Source organism: Bactrocera oleae, chromosome 2 (genome assembly GCF_042242935.1).
Source record: "Bactrocera oleae isolate idBacOlea1 chromosome 2, idBacOlea1, whole genome shotgun sequence".
Taxonomy (NCBI): domain Eukaryota; kingdom Metazoa; phylum Arthropoda; class Insecta; order Diptera; family Tephritidae; genus Bactrocera; species Bactrocera oleae.
The window spans coordinates 68,986,885-69,002,724 of NC_091536.1; the positions used below are offsets into that span (position 1 = coordinate 68,986,885).

At 32.1% G+C, this 15,840-nt stretch overlaps 1 protein-coding gene across 1 annotated transcript in view; it reads right to left on the reverse strand.

Annotated features, from left to right (window-relative positions):
• The window catches only part of klg (klingon), a 224,245-nt gene extending 208,740 nt beyond the window's left edge, over positions 1 to 15,505 (reverse strand). Inside the window, exon 1 of the mRNA XM_070105577.1 lies at positions 13,922 to 15,505. The gene's annotated coding sequence lies outside the window, so the exon portion shown is untranslated. The remainder of the gene's footprint in view (positions 1 to 13,921) is intronic.
• Positions 15,506 to 15,840: the final 335 nt, after the last annotated feature.

Genomic DNA, 15,840 nt, shown 5'->3' on the forward strand with positions numbered 1-15,840 from the left:
CATATTCTTAAACTAAAACCTAAAGTCGTAAAAACGAATAAAATTTCTCTTTATACCTTCAAATATATCAAATTTAAACCAAAATAGTCCAACACAGCTAACCTTTTAAGTGATTAGAGCTTATTTAAAATATTCGTTTCAACCCTTGCCCAGCAACCGCGTATTTACCTTCCAAATCATTTATCTAATTTATCACACGCTAAACCAAAACAAGCCATTAACTTATCAAAACTCAAAAAACGACTTGCAAACGAGCCAAAGTAATAAGTATAGAGTAACTCACAACGTTTTAAGTCAGTTATAAAATAGAAGCCTTTTAAGCTGATAAAAAATGATTTAAAGCATTTGAAAAGTCGCACCGAAACCCTTTACATTTTCTTAACGCGAAGAAAAAATCTCAAAAATACGATTAGAAATTAAAAAGGAAAGCTTAATCACGAAAACAAGCACGCTTGGCTGCCACAAAAAGGACATTCAATCATTTTTACAAACACTCAAAAGTGGCGCGCTGTGTATGTACATATGTGTGTGTATGATGTTCGCTTTCCACGGATATGTTAAGCAGGCGTCTTTACCTGGCGGATATAGCCAAATAAAAGAATATAAAATACTTTTTTGTTAGAAAAAATTAAAGAAATACAAAAACCATTGCCTACATTTAGGGGCAGTCGATTTTTAATGCGCGCTTTATATACTAGTATCTATGTGTGTGTGCAACTCTTTTCTTTCATGCTTTGATCATGTAACCTTTTCGCTTACTACCTTTCCTCGTTTGCCCAACTTGTGTGTCGAAATAAATTGTTTTTGCGTGATTGAGGTTTTCCGGTAGCCTTTTCAGCCTTGCGTTTTATCTGCTTTTTCAAATTTTTCACTCATTTATTTCCCACACGCTAACCAAATTTCGCTTTGTGTGTTATTTTTAATGTTGCCATTTTTATTTATTTTTAACTTTATTCTTATTTTTCACCTTCTTCCTATTCACTTTTTTCTTTGGTGGTTGCTCATTTAAGGTAAGCTTTTATTTATGACTTTACAATCAATGTGGTTTCATGCGGCTAAGTGGGAAGGGGGGTCTACAGAGAAAGTAAGAAGTAGTAATGCTTGTCCCTTAAGATCTATAAAGGCGTGTGGGAGTATGAAAGGTACATATTTTTTTTTGAGAACACGTGTGGCACGTGGCGAATAAGTGTGCGTGTGTATGTACTTCTAATTGATTCGCTCCGTACTTATTTTTGTTGTTTAAAACAGTAGCTCTGAGCTAAGAATAGATAAATGCTTGCCAACAGAACCTCTAGCATCTATCTACAAGAATCTTATTTAACTAGTCTCAAAACTTTTTTATACATATGATTCCTTTATATTATCTTAAAAAGAGGAAGAAAGAGAGAAGAAAAATGTATTATACCTAAAAATTCTGTGAACGATAAATTCAATAATGAGAAAGATAAGTTTTACAAGTATTGCACAATTACATTTTTGACAATAAAAATAGCTCATTATTCTCTTTTTATTATCCTATGACTGATAAGATGACTCAAATATTTCTCAATTTCTATTTATTGCTTACCAGTATTTAAAAAAAAGTTGGCAGCTCTTTTTTAAATAAAATAATTTTTTAGAAAAAATTTCGCTTGAGTTCTTTTAGTTTGATTTATTTTGTATTGTTTTGTATTGTTTTGTATTTTTAACAATATTTTTTAAATGATTGGCAGCCCTGTTGATAAGTATTTTTATTATTGTTATTTATTAATCGTGTGTGCTATAAGTTTAATTAATTATAATTAATATAATATATTATAATTTTTAAATATGTGGCAACTCTCCATATAAATAATTTAACAGTAAACTGGTGCACACATTTTAATTTTGATACTCATATTTTTGTAAATCGGTTACCAGATAAACATTATTGAAATATAAGTTTGAAACAGCTGGCAACTCCCTGCAAATATATTATTAATGATAAGCCCCTTTGAACTTCTCAAGTTTAATACCCATACATAAATAAATCTTTCTTTTCAAATATAATTTTAAAACAGGTGGCAACCTTTTTTAAAAATACTTTGAACGGCGTCTTAATCCAGTCTTCCAGTCTTGTACACATATTTTTGTAATTATTTTACCATATAAAATTAAACTGTGGTACATTTTCCAAACTGTTGGCAACTCTGTTTATTTGCTTCCTATTTGAATTTAAATTTCTATGTGCGACATATAGACATTATTTTTAATAAAATTAAAGAAATTAGTGCAGTATAGCAACTTTATTGAGTTTTATAAAAGGAAACAATACTTTCACAAAATCCCTAACGGTGAGTGATAATAATTGGTATTAAGAAAACAATGCGTACAATATATTATATATTTCATATCTTTCAATGTCAGTTTACATATATCTGTATGGTCTTGTATATACATCCGCTTTAAATAATTTCGTATCTGCATCGCCATCGTGCATGAAGCGAATATCAATGAAAGGAGCAAATGTCAAAGGATTTCACACGCTTTTCCAATGTACAGTTATTTTTCACTTTCTTTGCCACAACATTCAGAGTTGTTGTTTTTTTCTTCGCAAAATTTGATTAACCGAATTTTTAAGTGTATCCTGGGGTTTTATCTCATTGATTTTCAAACATTTTACATCATCATCAACATCTTTGTTGTTGCGTTTTGATTTGCTTTCATATTTCATTTATATTATAATTTGATTACGTTTGATATTGTTGCCCAGAATTTTACATATTTACATATATCATTCATATAGTTCGTATATGGTTGCTTGTAGCTCTCGTGATAGTTCACACACACGTGATTATATTGCTTATGCATGTATGCTTAGGTCTCACTTTGCTTGCTTTGTGGTTTTCAATTGTTGACTTTTCAAATTGAAATAGAAAGTTGGGCAAATGGATAAGAAGGGTTTAAACGTAGGTGAGACCATGGAGCACAGATATACTCCAACTCATAGACGCATGTTTGCATACCATTCTTTAAATAAATAGTGAAACCACAACCACGCAGCTAAGTTTGTGGTAAGATCTGATTTTCTGTAGAGTCTACTTTCTTTAAATATTAACCTCAGTTAGTAGTCCATGTGATCTAAAACTTTACTTTAAATTATTTTGTGGTAATCATGGTTTTAAGTTTCTGCACGGAGGTTTATTTGAAAGAATTAGTTAGATGAGTATTGGTTAGAAACTTTTAATGTTCTAAAAACTGTTTAAAAATTCTGACACTTTCACTGACATGTCCTTACACCACCTTGTGTTGAAACTTCAAGCTAGTCTACAAACCTCCAGCTTTTTTCTTTAATTTTCTTAATAAAATCGGACTAGTCAGAAAAACATAAGGTTTGCACCAGTTACGGTAAAATTGGTTCCTAAAGTGAGCAATGTTATGTTTTCGAATCAATAAATTTGTGCACAAAAAAAAAATCCCTGAAGACTTGAGCCAAGCTCAAATTATAAAAAATTCCAGAGAATAGAATACATAGGTGTTAAACAGTATGACGCTGATATATTTTCGACCGAATTTAAATTTTATAATCCCTTAAGGCGTTAGCATGTAAAATCAGGATAATATTAATAAGATTGGTTTGCAAAATAGTTGGGCTTGTGGTTCATAATAATTGCAAAATTATAGTGTCTAATTATAAGCGATTTTTTTACTAATATACTTAGTCTTGCCAAAAATTCCGTTACAAATTTTACAATACCACAATATATTTTATTTTATTTTTTGTTTTTATGTCTATATATAACTTACAGTTTTGTGATTGCTTTCGCATACTTACAATGGAGTGGAGAGCTATAGAAAATCGTATTGCGCTGTTCGCTTTACATAAGTGTGAACTGTTGGCGAATACATTCGCAAAATTTCCCCTAGAAAACAGAAAATTATATCGAGGGAAATGTATACTCGTCTCTCGACCAGAATAGTGTTTAAGACGATCTTGACATGACAACCTCAACTGATCATCTTCTGACAACCCGATTGAAGCAAATTAAGCGCAACAGGTGCAATCAGCTTCTATAGTGGTACGCGGTCAACGGCCAATGAAATATTCTTTTTACAGATGAAAAATGTTTCGCCGTTGAAGAAGTCTTTAATGCGCAAAAGAACAAAACTTACGCTTAAACTTTCAGGTTATTCCAAGGTTTCAAAGTAGTCTAAACTAGTCTCGTAAAGTGTTCCATCAGGATGTTTTAGAAGCAGTTAAGCAATACTCTCTTCGATGGAAAGCGTTGGATCTAGCAGAAAGATTCTGCTTAACAAAAACGATGCATCAGTGGCTAAAAAGAAATATACCTTTTAAATAGCAACAGATGATTCGACATTTGGAGGTGCAGATTTGATTCCATTGCGCTACTGTACTTTGAGAACATAGCCTATCGAATACCCCACACTATCTTGCAGATTCTCAAAATATCTTTGCTTAGAGCAGCGTCATCAATATCAATAGCAATTGTGCATGCTGCTATTGATAAATGACCAAAGCGTTATTAAAAAATATCTTATATTGTAGTTTCATTTGCATAACGGACTGAGCTTGTAACAGAACTTATTGCAGGACTTAGCATATTATTTTCGAAAACATTTAATGGAAATCAGTGTTTCAAATTAAAATTATTTTCACAATATTTCTGGGAACGCACAAAACATTTATTTCTAACAAGTCCACTAAAAAAATTGAGAAATTTTAATGTTTATTTTTCATAGTGGTGGAAATACTGCAAAAGTACTGCTGATATGATGAATACTAGCGATATAACGTTCCGCCACCTTATACATTATGTATAGTGTTTTCTTTTTGAATAAAAGGCTCTGATGTGTAAGTTTTACTTATGTACAACTTCCACAGGCAAGATGTTAGTGCGGAAGAGATCAAATTTATCCGCCAAAAATTATATAGCTACCTTAACCACTTCGAAATCTTGATGGCAGTTCAAGGAAAATTGGAAACCCAAAGGGTTCAAAATGTGCAAGATAAATCACAAAGATAAAAGGTTAATAATTTTTTATATAGGTAAATTAAATGCATATATCAATCAAGACTTCTGCTTAAAATAGTTTAATAATTTTAAAAAACCTATTCCGGCCTTCTTCGTGGATGTAGACTTAAGCAAAAAAATTCTAACTAGAAGAAAAATGTTGTTTCGAAAAAAAGCGAGTTCACAGATAAACTGATCGAAATTAGTATTTAAAAGCCTATAACTGAAAAAAATATTTGAATTATTCACTCAAACTTTCAGTAAGTTATTTTTCAGGGTATAAAATATATCTAAAAGAGAGCCTAGTCCACATACACGATACAAAGTAATAACTTTCCAAAAAAAAATTTTCAATAAACAATTTCGACACGAGTTCAAAACTAACATGATTATTTCAAAACTTATTTTTTAAAAAATGTATGACTTATTGCAAAACTAAAGAGAGAGAAAAAAAATCGCTTTTTATGCTTATTTTGTAGCAGTAACGCTCTTGCTGCAAGATATTTTCACTTTGATTTATTTACAAAAAAATATTATAAACATTTTTAATTAATAAAAAATATTGAGTTTCGATTTCTGGCCACCATTTTGTTATAATAAAAATAATAATAAAAGAAATATATAAATAGTTTCTACATATTATTAGCAACGCTTAGCGAAAGAAACAATATGTTTATACATTATTATTTATACATATTATACATTAATGCAACATACTCTGAATTACAAACATGTACATAATTTATTTTAGCACAGTGCACACTATTATGTAATTAAATATTCAAATGTATTGCCGAAAAAACGCTAAAGCGCAGCATTATTTTTCGGATAATGCACTGCGGAAGTGATTCTATTATGCTGATGAATTGGTTTATACGCACTTAACTACAGCTACGATAAATAGCATACATTTAGGCGCAAACAAATTAAAAAATCAATGAATTAAATAAAATTGATCAATGTCGGGTGAATTTTCGCGGTTGCAAATGAAATAAATATGACACCAAGCGTTAGATGTAATTTATTAATTACGCGCAAATTCAATAAGTTTCAGCTTAATTACCATTTTTGTGGTCGAACACTTTCTAGCGCACCAAAATGTTGCAATTAAAGTTTAAATAAAAATACGTGATAAAACAACAACTAATGTATGATTAAAAACTAATATTTGTGCGTTTTGAAAACTAATTGGAAAATTTTTGTATTGACCTTTCATATTTTTATATTTAATAAATAATTATTTTATTTTAAAAATCATATATATTTTATATAAACAATTGCATTGATTTATCATTTTGCTATTTCGTTATTTATATAAGCACATGACTGTAATCATATCACCTCATGCGAAAATTATTTGTGCAAACTAATTTCAAATTTGGCGTCACTTGAATCAATATTTTAAATATTCATCATATCGCATTCAAATTGCCCTTACTGCAATTAGTGTGCTAATTACTTAACTTTTTAATTGTAAAAAAAAGTGCTGCATTTGGTTGTATTTTTTGCAACATTATAGTTTATCGCTTTATTTACATGACACACGCATTCTTACAAATAATTACGTAAAATATTTGTTGTTTTCTCTTTATTTATATTTTGTGTTAAATTTTTGTTTTCTGTTTTTGTTGTTTTTTTTTTGTTTTTGGTGCATTATTTTATTGCCGCTGCACAGTAAATGACTCGCAATGTAATTAACTGCTGACGTGGAAGGAAAGAAGCAAAACAAATAGATTTAACTGCAATTGAAACCACAATAACGGTACGTGTAAGCGATGCAATGAATGCTTGATTTATTTTTCATGGCGTGCTGTTAATGAAAATCGCGCTAAAAACACAGCCTCTGATTTTAGTATGAACTTTAATTACATAAGCATTTTAAACTTGTAGATTACAGGATGATACAGAGATCGATAAAAATTTAATTAATTCGAATTTAGTAAAAGTTTATAGTCGGCTATATTTTATTTTTTTGTATGCATGAGAATTGTTTAAAAATTTAATAATTAATTTTCTATCAGAATTCCTAAAAATCGGTATAAAATTGTAAAGTGAATAATAAACTATTACTCAATAAATATATTTTACTATTTCTTCGGAAACACACAGTGTTTGTTGCTACTGCTGCATCTAGTCCAACTGCAGGTGCTGGCGTTGCTGCCCAAAATATGATTGTTTAGATGAATGTATCTTTCGTTGCAATTTTAAGTAAAATTATTTTTATAAATCGTTTGCGAATTACAAGTACAGCCTTCTTAAGATGAAATAATAGTAAACTTCCGCCTGAAATTTTAAAGGGCTTGTAAACGAAAAGTGGAAGGTATTTGGTTACGATGAAAAACATTTTATTCTTCATATTCGACCCTTAAATGAACTTTAGTTTAAAATCGGTCCACAAAAGGTTCCAAGAATTTCCAAGTCTTTACTTTATATTCATGTATGAAATTCCATGGAGATCAATAGTAATGAACTTCCACTTCTACTTTCGAAAAGAATATTTGCTGTCATTGATTCGCCAAGCGTTGAAGAACAATAAATCGAACGAACTATACCAAACTGGCAGCACTGTATATATAAACTAATACTATCATGTCCTCTGTCGCATGCATAATTTTGTAGGACTTCTTTCTTTGAGGGATAATTGCTTCTTTTCGCTATAAGAAACATGTATATAACTTCTTAATTTCGAAACCTACATTTCCTGTAAACAACTATACTCTATTTAAAGTCTTAAGTCAATGGAAAAATGTTTGTATTATTTTTTGAAAGAAATTTTTAAAACAAAGCTTAGGTATCTTTAAAGATAGCGGTAATACTTTATGAGGTATAGAAGGTAGCTTTGGTGTTGCTTTTACATTTTTGGACAATACGTAAAAATAGCGAGCAGTAAATTGGCGAAACGAACACACCTATCAGAAATTACCTTTGAACTAGACTGGCAACTATACAATGAGCTTTTACAAATTGTGCGAAAAAAAGAATATCAGTCAAAATACTATATAGAGATAATAGCCAAATATGAGTAAACAATAAGTGTCTTCTTGTAACATTTTCACTCCTCCTTTTGAGCTCTCAACTATTAAAATTACTTTTACGACTGCCAAGCAATAATACCAGCTAAAACAACAACACCCACTAAATCAACAACGCCAGCAAAAGGTCTGCATATATTAATAAATAAACGAGTCGATATAGAATTTAATTAAAAACTTGAAGCCAACAACATTAAACACAACCGCAACGATGCCAACACGACTCAAAGCGCCAACAACACTGTTTACTTGGCGGAACTCCTTTAAAGATTGGCTTGAAATATATAAATGAAAAGAAGTCGGTCTCGCCCAAACATGTTATCTACTTCGACGCTGGCTTTTAGGTTTATCTGCTGTTTTTGCTGTTGTTGTGGATACGAGTCTTTTCAATGCTTTCCTTCTGCACAGTCGCTGCTGGTGAGTTCAAGTGTGCATGAGTGAAGACTTGGATATGTGTGCAAACGTGCTGACGTGGTTTAACGTTACCAAGACAGAGTTGTGTGTAGCAGTGTCTATAGGTAAATAACGGCACATTCCATATGCCTACAAATATAAAATGAGACATTAAAACCGCCTCAGCAATGCCATGAAAAAGCACGAAATAAAACCGCCAACCTTGAAGAAATTGCAGTATTTCGACAACAAGCAACAACATTCGCAGAACAACTTGCATAAGTGAGCGCACAATACATACAGGCAATTGCAAAACACAACATCAAAATGGAGAATGGTCTTTAAAATTCAAAAATTTTCGTTCGCCAACACAAAACTAATTACAAATTCAAATGAGTCATTCTTTCAGCGCCGTGACTTTCAACATTTCGTTCAAGTCCAGTCGACAGGTTGAGTATTGACAAACACGCTTCGACTCATATACTCAAACTTTGTGTGTAATATTTATGTAGATTTTCATATACTTATGCCTACCAGCTCTTGCATTGGCCTATCATTAACATACCCTTTCGGGAGATGGACAAATGACTTTTCTAATTATTTCTCTAGCTCAGACATACTTACATACACTTGCTACGGCTTTCAATCGTTTGCGCTAAACGGTTCTATTTAAGTGTCTTTTGTCTCAAGTTGGAATATTTACGCTAAGCAAGGACGCTTATAAGTGCAGACGAAATATAATAAAAGCTTTTCTTGGAATAAATAATATGTATGAAATATTGTTTATAAGAAAATGTTATTAATACTTAATAGATTTCAGTTATTAGCTGGTGTTTGTCTTGTGCAGGTATTTCTATTGTAATAAAGATTTATTTTCCACAAAGTTTTAACTATTAAAATATTAATTAATTTTCTAGAAGTAGCTCTGTGAACTTTTTACACTTCGTTCAATATAGAAAGCTGCTCTGAAGTGCCTCATTAACAAGCTCTATGTATAATATCAATATTTTTTGAGAGCAAAAAATCGGATTACCCACAACACTGTACGGTAAAATCGGTACCAATTCGTCAAAATTTGTCCCACTATTTTTTGAATAATAGCATATTTTTTCGAAGATTCGAGTTCAAATCTTATAGCATCTGTTTTACAAACCTAACAAAAAATTGTAATATACCATTGAATATAAAGAAAATGGAAATGTTGGCTATATTTTTACTTGTCCGGTAACTGACTGAATAAGCTATATTTCGAACTCCGAAGACAAATATTTCAAATTTGGAAGCTATGTAATGTCGAAAAACGTTGAAATTACTTTTTTACTTAAGACTCAATCTCTAGAAAAAATTTAGTTTTGTTTAATACCCAGCCGAGTGTTGTACTGCGTAATGAAGGCAGAGTCTAATGAAACCGAGAAGTATCAGCCTAATTAATTAGGGCTTATATGAAAATATAGTTTTAAAGAAAGATAACATTAATTCCAATTTCTTTATATAATATATTAGATATATATACTGGCATGTAGTTTAACGATTATTTTTTATAAATGCAGACACTAAATAAGAGCTTTCTAACATCAGCCAATATCAACGCTCACAATTGCCCAATCAATTTGTATAATTTCTGACGTTTTCTCATTCTATCGTTTTCTCATACTCTCGCACAGCTCACTGAAAGATAAATATTTAAACTAGCAATTAGAAACCGGGTTTTATTAAAAGATATATGTAAACAACAAATATATATATATATATGGAATACATATATACATGTAAACTATTTTTCTCATTTCAACTTCTTTCTCTTGATCAGCAACCAACTTGAAGGTTCGCGCTGTCGAATGTGAAAGCTGCATTCGCTTGACATTCCGCATGTGCAAGAAACATCCCACATAAGTTTGTTGAGCCCATGAGTACTGCTGACGTGACGTGGGTTTATGAATCTGAGGTCTCAGTCCTCCAAAAATCTAGCGAATTGCGCTCTAAAACTTACCGAAAACCAAAATTCGCTGAAGTCACTAAAGGCAATCCCAATGAAATTTATACATGAACCAGTGCCTGATCAAAGGATTATTTTATTCAGACTTTTTATAAGCACTTAACTGTCTCGAAAATGTGGGAAAAATTTTCCTCAGGCCGCCATTATGTTATTGAAAAAAAAAGTTTCGAAAATATAAAACAATTTTTTTTTTTTTGCCCAGTTAAATTGAGATGAATCTGTAAGGATAAGTAATGGTAACCGCGAAGGGCTTCGGTTTTTTTATATTATTTTTAAAAAATTAAAAATTAAATTTCTGTCTCGGTTTTCTGTCAAGTCAAGTAAAAACCTTATTTAATGATGCTATGTTTTTACTGAAATAATTTAAAATTGTAATTTTCTTTAATAATTTTTGATTACACCTAACCACTTGCGTGAAGTACTTTTGCTTTGCCAACCAGGGTCAAATTTGACCATATAAGCTACGAATACAGTTCTAGTTAAATTTTAATTATCCGAAAAAGTTTTATAAACAGTAGCAATCAATTAATAGATGATTTATCAAACACGATGACACCTATGCCCTGTATGATTGATAACTAGAGTATGCCAGTAAACGCTGTCCCATGGTGCTTTTGATTATTAGATGTCTTTCACAGACTGCGCCACATAATTCTAATACAATAAATATTTGATTTGAGTTTTATGTTTTATAAAATATACTTGTATAATAGTTTTGACCTAGAAATGGTTTAACAGTGCAACGATTTCTAATCCCAATCGACTTCGTTGAGTAATGAGCATGAGTTTTGGGAAAAAACAATGGCACTAGAAATGTTTACTGTGAAATGCATAATAATTAAGCAGATATTTATTGATGAATAACCACATATAACTAAACATATACATACAAACATACACACCTCCATATGCTTTATATAACAAACATATGCTTTCCCTGACTAACTGCAATTATGCGGTTATATAATAACCTCGAGTGGTATATCTCTGTACAATATTGATGACAACCAATATCTACTTATTTACCTATATATGACTATCGTATATCGATATATGTATGTGTATATGTTCCAAGTACATTGCCACTTTTGAATTCGTTTACGAGACAGATAATATCAGCCCACACATGCTTTCGTTATATCATTACAATTCAATTTAGTTAGCTGAATACAGTTGTTGCTTGTAGTAAGCTTTAATATGTGTACGCTGCCTTTTTTTGTGTGTGTGCGTGTGTGGTCACACATGCTCATTTATAAACAACACCGTGAAAGCCGCTGATGGGCTGGCATACATTTCAATTTCTACACGGTGTGATATATTCAGCACACGACGAAAGTATCAATCAATCTTAATTTAATCCAATTACAACAAATAATAACATTAGTATTGCACCAGCAACAATGGCGTACAGGAAACCAAGTTGGGCCGAACCAAAGGAGGGGGAAGAAATGCAGGAAAGCAGCGCAAAGAAAGCATATCAAAAGTTCAATGCGCTGTTGAAGAAGAAGATACAAATAAAATAAAGTAAATTAAAGGAAAGAAAAATAGAGAAAAATTGGAAAAAATAGAAAAAAACCGAATCAAAAAACAAGACCGTTACGAAATTTACTTAACCGTTTTAATGTGGCAGCGACACTTGTAGCATCAAAATGATGCACAACATTACAACACGCTTCAGCTTTTTGAGCGGCAGCAGGCTTATAAAATGCTGGATAAGTATGAAAAATACAATATATATAGAAAAGCAAAAACCACAAAGAAAAAGAAAGCAAAACAAAATATTAAAATAACAAAAACAACCATTAACAAGGCCAAGTCAAGTGCATGCGATTTCGGCAATCGGCATTAATACTTGAATAGTCAGCTTAAATGACATCATATGCCACTAATCTGACCCCAAAATCAACAACAACAAGCATAGCATACAGCCTGAAATCCCATCAATTGATTATCAATCAAGTGGGAAAATTGCTGCCAATATTTCCGCTGCTGTTGTTATTGTTACTCTTCTTGTTGTTAGTCATATAACCGCCATTAGCCTTTGATTGGCAGTGTAGCGACGCGCTATGCCTAACTTGAAGTGGAGTTGTCCCAGACACACACACAGCACACACTAACGCGTCTCTATTTATAGCATACATTTGGGCACACACACCCAACCAAAGCCAAAGCTCCACGAGGGATAAGTGAATGAGTGAGCGAACGGCAAGCAATGAAATTCCTAATGGAATTTAAGCTGTCAATTTCTGGTGAAATGGTTGACAACATTAAACCAGCACAAAATAGAAAGCACGACAAAAAAAACACGAAAGCGTAGAAAAATTAAAGTGGAAACAAGCATTGGGTGTTACAGAAGTAAATTGAAATGGCATAAACAAAGATGGGGACAAGCGGCGAAGCTTACAATTCTAAAGGCAGTTAAATTGTGGGAAGAGCACGCTAAGATTGGGTCAGCTGCAGCAAAGGTAGTGAATTGTGAGCGAATGTAGGCGGGCGGAATGTGAAAATTTGGTAATGTCGTTTTTCACTAAGGGTGATGGCAGAGAAAAGCTTTTGAAAAGGAACGTAATATACATGGCTTGAAGGGTTAAATACATTGTACAACCGAAACAATAAAAGACCCCGTTTTCATACGAAGAAGTATACCTACTTTGTGGAGAACCAGCAATACTAAAAATAAATTGTTATTACTTTTAAACATATAGAAAACCATATTTTTAAACACATCATTGTTGTTATAGCATATTTTTGTTTTAAGTTTTAAGGATCAAGATTTCGTAGACAGGCTTCTTTAGCTCAAGCCGTTGCTGTCGACTTAGAAATACTACTGATCCTTTAAAAAAGAGCATGTCTAGTATTTAAACGCATTTCAAAGAGATTGTTAATCCCCATAAGTTAGGTTATTTATGATTAAATTAAATGCTCTAAAAAAAAGCTTAAAAAAGGCACGAGTGATAGAAAGATGAGTAAAAAATTTTTATATAAAAGTATAACATGATATGAGCTGATATATTATATATAGACAGACTTAAACAATGGGAGCTTGTAACTCAAGCATCAGTTATCCAAATATATATATATATAAATTTATGTTTCATTCTTGTTATTGTAGTAGTACAAAACACTACCCATTGCATAGAAGCAATAATGGTGTTTTGATCGGAATATTTTGAAGAATCTGCTGCAAACCTAAAACCAATGTTGGCTAATACTTTTCATATAAGCGTAATGAACTTGGAATCCTGTTTTCCTGAAAATTTCTTAAATTTCGGCATTTTATTCTTAAAATATTTCTTGCAAAATATAAAATAGTCACCAGTTCAACCAAAACCGTCTAAATTTAATGAATTCTTGTAATCTTAAAACTCAAGGAAAACAACATAGACTAAAATATATTTATTAACAAAAAAGTAAATGAGTTTTTTTTTCGCTCCTAAAGGTATGCTACATTTAATATTATCTAGCCAATATGGCTTGCTGTCCTTACACAACTTCTCTTATTTACTTACTTTTATGGCGTAGCCCCAAATAGCTGAAAGTTTTCGCTGTTGTTTTACTTCCAGCTTCTTGCCACAAATTTTAGTTCACGCCGTGGCATATACTTTTGGGCGCAAAAGCACAATATAGCGCAGGTGCTAGCCTGTTTATTTGTAGCGCGCACACAGTTTGTAGTACGTGTAGAGTGATATTTCTTATAAATGAGCGAAGTGCACGACACTCCCGGGTGTACTAGACCTGAAACAGGATAAACAATGTTATGTTGGTAGCTGTAAGGTTAAGTGTGCCTTCTTTTTTTTGGAAATGTAAATTAGACTGATTTGATTCTCGGCTCATCAGTTATTCACTTAAGACGCAATACACTTTGATATTATGGACACATTTTTACAAATGAGATTCGATTTTCAATTTGAGTTTGCCACACATTCCATTGCTGGCAGGTATTGGCATGTGTTGCAACAAACTTATTGATCGCTTGTTTGTATACGCTTTGCAATTGTTCCAACTGATGTCTTACTGATCTTCTTCTACACTATGCTTAAATCCGTATTAGCCATTTAAGCTTCAGGGCGTTTTCGCGTTTACATACAGACAAACGAAATGAGCGAGTAAGAAGGGATTATGGATAAAAGCGAAAAGCTTAACTAAGAGAAATCTAGTTACATTAAATATCAAATAAGTACCGTTAATCGTTAAATATAGGTGTTGGTAGAGCTACACACTTTTGCGCCTAAATGTATGCCAGGTATAAATAGGCGCGTAAATTCGAAAATCGTATAAGTTTGAATTGTTTGCCACACAACACTATACGTATGCAAAAAATACTTGCCACATTAATTACAGGATGTTTTGGTTTTATTTTTTTTTTTTAGTTTAACACCCACCGGTCTATACGCCTTAAAGTGTGCTTCGCTTATTCGATGCGTGAGCAAAATAGAGCACTACAATTATCCAACACGTGTTTATGATCGCACAACAATACTTTTAACACACACTGTTCGATTTATTAATTTTTATATTTTTATTGAAATAGAGTTTCACTTCGGTTGAACACTCCCGTTACTTTCAGAAATTATAAATTTAAAATTTTCTGTGTCATATAATATATCAATATTTTTCACAACAAACTCAGCTACAACAACTAGCTGCTGCTGCTTCAAATAAAAATCTGTCTATATACCGTTACAACGTTAAACATGTCAACATTGCCGAATAGTTCACTTCAAACTAAACGTTTTTGCTTTTACTCCTTCAAACCAACTGAAATTCCAACCAGACGAGCAGACTTCGTTATATCCGCCGTATACACACTTCGTGTATGCACTCGCTTCTTTAGCATAGCGGTATATGCCTTGTTACCACCGTTGCTCACGTCGTTATTACTATATGGCTGTTCGTTTACCGGGCTATCGCTGAGGTTCGTTGCTGTATTCGTGAATTCGCCGAAATGTATTAGGATGGCGCTCTTTGCTGTTAGGAGAGTCGTTGGCACGCTAATATAATGACAAGAGGTCGTGTAGTATACTGTTGAACCAGTAAATTGATAAGTAGAATGTGCAGCAATAAATTTTGACCGCGCTCAATAGACGACATCACGAAGTGTTGATCTACTAATGTGGCGAATTCGTTCAGAACTTTTAGAAAGTTTTTAAAGTAAGAGTAAAACGGTTCAGGCAGCTAAGAGTTCTTTGAGTTGGTTATATGTATGAGTGATCTGAAGCCCGAAAGCAGCTCTAGTTGATACTTAGAATATTTACTGACAAGTGGTTAAAAGTGAATCTAAGGATCTCTTCCTCGAGAATTCTGGATGATCTTAGTAATTTTTCGAAAACTTTCAGCAGAAATTGTTAACTCTAACTTTAAGTCCAGTAATATCAGTTCCCTTTCATCTGATAGTTTCCTAAAGCATTACTATTTTATTATAAATTCT